This window comes from Elaeis guineensis, chromosome 3, assembly GCF_000442705.2.
Source record: "Elaeis guineensis isolate ETL-2024a chromosome 3, EG11, whole genome shotgun sequence".
NCBI classification, from domain to species: domain Eukaryota; kingdom Viridiplantae; phylum Streptophyta; class Magnoliopsida; order Arecales; family Arecaceae; genus Elaeis; species Elaeis guineensis.
The window spans coordinates 114,520,305-114,526,375 of record NC_025995.2 but is presented as its reverse complement, the minus strand read 5'-3'; the positions used below and the strand labels follow the sequence as shown (position 1 = coordinate 114,526,375).

General features: G+C 39.0%; 1 non-coding gene across 1 annotated transcript; it reads right to left on the bottom strand.

Annotated features, from left to right (window-relative positions):
- Positions 1-1,841: 1,841 nt before the first annotated feature.
- On the bottom strand, positions 1,842-4,926 carry LOC105040743 (uncharacterized). Its single transcript, XR_012140110.1, has 2 exons — positions 3,945-4,926; positions 1,842-2,075 (listed from the first exon to the last, which is right to left on the bottom strand). It is a non-coding gene; the product is annotated as an uncharacterized protein (transcript).
- Between the last annotated feature and the right edge of the window lie 1,145 nt (positions 4,927-6,071).

The following is a 6,071-nucleotide window of genomic DNA, read 5'->3' as shown; positions in this document are numbered from 1 at the left end:
TCACTCCCGACCCGAACTTCAGCTGGGGGTATTTTATACCCAACAAGAGAGATTCTGTAATATGTACTAAAATCATGGGATACTGATTCTATTTATTTCTTGCACTGAAATCATGGGATTCTGATTTTTTAGATCTTTGTACGCTTGTACATGTTTACTATTCTGATCAATGAAATGAAATAACAAAATTTTTTTTGCTCAATTCTAATACCAACACGATGACCTAGAGTACTATTATACTAGCGAAATGATGTTATTAAGACTCCAGGGCGAGAAAAGAGGAGCCTTATCATTATTTTAATATAATTTAATAAAAATTATGATGTTGTATATAATGTAACACGATCTAGTTATATAGTTCATATATTGTATTTGGGTATCCAGCTAGGTTGAGAGCTAGATCAAGAGCAACTTACCAAATCCGACCTCAAGCAGAGCATGTTTACATATGCCATTGTGGATAATGGACCTCACAGTTCGGTGAGAGCTTGCCCAGTTCGATGAGAGCTTGTCCAATAACGGTTGTTGCGCAACACATCTTATTATATTAAAAGCAATTTTTAGGTGCCACATGCAGTGTAATAAAAGTGCACTGTCCCATTTTATTGGGCCACGTAGCCATCATTTTTCAATATACATTTAATGCCCACAATTCTATTTTTTCATTTAAAATTTTGAATAATAAAAATGATCTTTTTTTTAAAAAATTATGACATCCTGCAGTTAAAATATGGCTTCCTGCATAATCGAAAATCATAATTTTCTTCAAAAAATCATAAGAAAAAATAATATTTTTGTAATTACAAATTTATAAAATTTTTAAATGATGAAAATATTTTTTTCTTCTTTATGACAATATGTGGCTAAATTATAATTCACTGTCGTACAAAAAGTTATAATTTGATTACAAGAAGTCATAATTTGACCGCAGGCTGTTATAATATGCCACAAGATGTCATAATTTTTTTTAAAAAAAAATATTTTTATTATTCAAAATTTTAAACGAAACAATAAAACTATAAACATCAGATATGCATTGAAAAATGGTGATTATGTGGCCTAATAAAATAAAATGATGTATTTTTGCTGCACTGCATGCACAAAGTCTCTCTTATCTTAAAGTCCGTTTATTCCATGGTAAAACATAAGCTGAAGTTGTGCATCGGGTGCATTAATGAAGCATCGTACTCCAAAAAAAAAAAAAAAAATGAAGCATCATACTCCAATTGCTTGTGAAGCGAACTCCAATCCTGCTTCTTTCTTTCATGTTAGGATGAATAATTTTACGCACATAATACATATAATACAAACATAACAAAAAAGAAAAAAGCACATAACTGTGTGCAAATGCACGCAATGATTGAATTAAGCCAGGTTGAGCTATTGGTTACGGGATTTGTGAGCTAGATTTAGGCCTGAATTTAACTGGGCTCCAAAGACAAGAAAGTCAAACATGACCGAACTGAACCATCTACAGTGCAGGCTAGCCCGAGGAGCCAAAAAAAGAGATTGAGATGCAGGTCTAGCAGCAGAGTTTTATCTTGACTTATAGCAAGTAAAACCACTATACTTGTTCTCAAACACACAATGAAGTAGTTATAGTTCAAAATTTATACGTGACCGATACCAACCCACTTGGTGACACTGACGTAATCTTCATGCAGTGTGCCAAACAAATAAACACATTCTATATTAATAAAGTCAAGCAACCGATCTACATGCAAAAAAATTTATTAATCGTGTTTGGAGGGTTCTTCAAGAACAAATCCAACCAGATCCTTATTTAGACTACAGTTTTTGGAAAAGTAATACAAACGGCTTATACAATAAAAAATTGGCATCCATTAAAGTGTGAAACACAAGCTTCTAATAGGCTTCTCGCAGAAAATAAGTTATGTGGATACGAGTTTGCTGCGAATTCCACAAATTGAAACCACGTGAGGTCAGTCTCTTCTTCCCACTTCCAAGATACCATATCCAATAACATAGGTGGCCAAGAAAATATAAATCCTCTGTACAACACCAAATCACCTTCAGACATTTGGAGTGCCTTGCCCGATCAACGTAGATTAATCCTAAACCAAACACAAAAGAATAGCCACCATATTATGTTTATGAGGCTATAAGTCCGGAATAAATTCTGGTAGGGGCAGCAGCATTAATATATATGCATAAAATTCAATAAATGTTTTAAAACAATTTCAATAATGAAATTTAAGGAAAAGATTCAAATAATAAAAAATATATCTTATTTACATGTTTAGGAAATTTTTCATGCATGACCTATGTGAGAACTACAAACATTAATGCCAACCCTAACAACGACAATAGACAACAGCATTATTCCTTCATAAGTGGCGAACAATTCATTAGAAGGTATGGTATCATAGATTAGTGAACAATCTTCAATTGGTAGGATCCCGAAAGAATAATTGAAAGGTGTTGCTACAAATAATAAGCAATTTAAGAAAAGGAAATGGCGAAGAGAAAAGGCTGGTGTGCTGTCTTAATTCAACACCACAAACACCAACCCCACCATGAAGAGCATATGTCATTTTTGATAGTCACGCAAGGTCGCCCATCACTGTTTGTCTATTCTTGGAACCAATAGTCAGAGTTGATGGAGTCCACCAAGCTACCCATCAAGGCACGGATAACGTTTCAAAGGGGGCTTGGGGCTAAATATGGATGGAGGATATGAAATCTCATTTCGAGAGAGTTGCAGGACAGATACATAGAAAAGTTTCCATATGATCAATATAAGCTTATTCATTCCATATCTATTAAAAGACAATGAATTTTATGGCTCATGGTGACATCTACATCGTAATCCATCTTTTCTACCAATAATGTTGCCTTTATGTTGACTCTAGTCCTGGACATTTCCGGAACAGAATAACGATGTATGGAACAGGAGAACACTAAGAACAGAATGCTAGAAAGGCATCTGAAGATGGACCACAAATTGTATTAGAACCAATATTAATATAGAATGATTAATTAATTGATGGCTTTTATTTTGAGTTGTCATCCAAACAACTTGTAGATATTAACATATTACAAATCATGGTGGGTTCAAAGCGCTAACATCATAAATTGTACTCGAAGCATGCACTAATTTTCTTAACTAGGGCTACAAATAAGTCGAGTTGCTTATGAACTTGAGCAGCTCATGTTTGATTTGGTATTTAGTCATTTAGGCTTGGCCTAGTTAAGAAATGAGGTGAGCTCAAACAGTTTTTGGAGCTCAGTGCATAAATGATTTGAATTTGAATAGTAGTTTTGTTCGAAAATAATGAGCAATTCATCCAAAGCATAACTCAAGCTTGAGTCAAGTTTGAGAAAAATCAGCTCTTTTAAATGTGTGAGTCAGGGTAAGCACCTAATATTTGACTTGGCATGGCTCATAAGCACCCCTCTTGTTAATAATGAGAGCTGAGTTAAAAATGTGATCACCGGTTGCGATGCAAAAATTATTTTTGTTCAATTAAGATGGTGCAATATATGTAATAAATAAATGCAATGACAAAGAGGAAGCTCCATGATTTTTCCCTTTTGATCTGTAACCTATATTTTAAAAGCAACAAGATATCCATCTACCATCGCCACTGTGTAGGTTGATTGTCAAATGAGATAAGGTACGCATCTCCCTTCTACTGCTAATATCCATTATATCACAATGGCGATCATGTTACATTTCTAAAGTCATATTTATAATGATAAAAAATTCTAAAATTTAGCAAATATTGTAAATAGTTTGATATATCAAATGTATAGGTAATAATAAAATTTCAAGGATATTAATAAAAAATTAGAGTCGCACAAACCAACTGACCGTGGTACAATTTTTTTTTTTTTAAAAGAACTAGCCATGAATTACGATTACGTTTCAAGTCACTTAGATTTTTAAAAACTAAAAAAAAAAAAATGGGAAAAGAACTCACCATCTGAGAAGGTTGATGCGGCACCTGGGCAACAACCGGCCACCCTCCACTTGTCTTAAACTCACCGCTCCGCAAAGAACCCGGATCGGCACCTTCCCGGTAGTCTTACCGGCCACCCGAAACCCGAGCTTCGTCCGGACCTCTACGGCGAACCGGATCTCCTTGTTCCTGAACCGGGCCTTCAGCCTGGACCCCACCGCGTCGTCCACCATCACTCCCTTCGCGCTCGCCAAGAACCTCACCACCGTCGCATTCTTCTTCCTCTGCACGAATCCGGCGATCGCCGCCGTCCCCACATCCACATCGCCGTCGTCGTCCACCAGCGTCACCCGCCCCTCCCCGTCGCCATACGCAAGCCCGATCTTACCATTGGGATTCGAGGCTAGGATCCGGACGGCTGTGGTGGCGTCGAGGAAGGTACCGTCGGATCTGGTGGCGACGCGGAACCGCGAGGCCTGGACGGACTGGAGGCGGAAGGAGGGGAGGCGGGGCTGGAACCAGAGGTAGGCAACACCGCCGGCGACGGTGAGGAGGAAGGCGAGGGCGAGGGCGAGGGCGAGAAGCCAGCAGCAGAGGCGGCAGCAGGAGAAGTGCCTGCGCCGGCGGCGGGGGCCTTCCCAGGCTGCCGGAAGGTTGGGGGGAGCTGTGGCCGCCGCGGCGGGGGCTTCGGGGCCACCGGCCGCGGCGCCGCCGGGTCTCGGTAGCCCGGCGGCTTCTGGAGCACCGGTTTCACCGCCGGCCCTTCAGCCATTAATTCCCTCGCAGACGCCGGAGAACTTAAATAGATCTGATTCGCTTCACGATTTTATTTATATATTCTATAAAAATGAATAGATATAAGAACAAATTAATTATGGTGAAATTATTACAATGGAGAAAAAATCATGAAATGTATGATTTGTATGTAATTTAAATAGTTATATGCATAAAAATCACTGAAAAAGTGGATGATTTCATGATTACAAAAGTAACTGTAAAAAAAAAAGATATAGAAAAACGAGTACAGAGCTCCTCTGGAAAATAGTCGACTTATAATCGCATACAAGATATAAGAGAAACACCAAAAAAAACAGAGAAATCAGGAGAAATGGAAATTTCAGGCTTGGTGGAAGGGATGCGGGAGGGGGGAGTGAGAGGGGAAGGCGGCGGTGTGGAGCCCCGCGGGCATCGGAGTTCCGGGGACAGCGCTGTCGGGAGTGGCGGGGAATGGTAAGGATAGAGCAAGGACGAGATCTGGGAAACGGCGTGAGAGTTTGTTCCCGCGGAGAATGGTAGAGAGAGAGAGAGAGAACGGGGAGGTAAGATGGCGAATGTCGGAGGGGAACTGGGCTTTAAATCGCGAGATTCACGCGCACCGTGGTTGGAGAGAGATGACGTGCCGAGGGGGAATTGGAGGGAGCGTCCAAGGAAGGAGCTGATATTTTGTCGGTGACCGGGCCAATAATGGGAATATAATTTCGCCGAATAACGGAATCTACGGCTTCCAATTTGGACGTTTACTTTGGGCAATCAAACAGCCGCTCAGTGAGTGACCAGTAACTAAAGCTATCCTGATAACAGCGATGATGTACGCCGCTGAACTCGCCACATGACATGCAAGAGGGCATTGGTGTGCAATTCATGAGCCAATCATCAAGCATGCCATGTCAGCATTTCCTTGGATGGGGGAAGCAGAGCAGTGATAAATCATCTTATTTGATGTATGATCAGAATTCTACCTCATAATCAGTAATCTTTGGATCTTTTTTCTTAAGAAAAAAAAAAACTTTTGGATTGGAGATGCTGAACGTCTAACAATTTGACATTCAATATTTGCGTTTTCTGGCATCTCTCATCAAGCAATGGAAGATTTTTTTTCAATACTTATGTATTTATTTTGATTTTAAAAAACTCTAGCAATAGCATCATTCTGATTGTTTACTAGAAAACTATTCTAACCAACTTTGATCCACTATTGTAAATAACAAACTTACCTAATGAATTAGGTAGAAATGGGAAGAAGCTCTCAGAATCATGTCCATCAGAATTCATATGGATTAGATCATACCACACTACAATTGGTATCACCTATCGATAATAATGTTTGCATATTTATAATAGTTGATGTGTTATATTCTTTGAATTTGT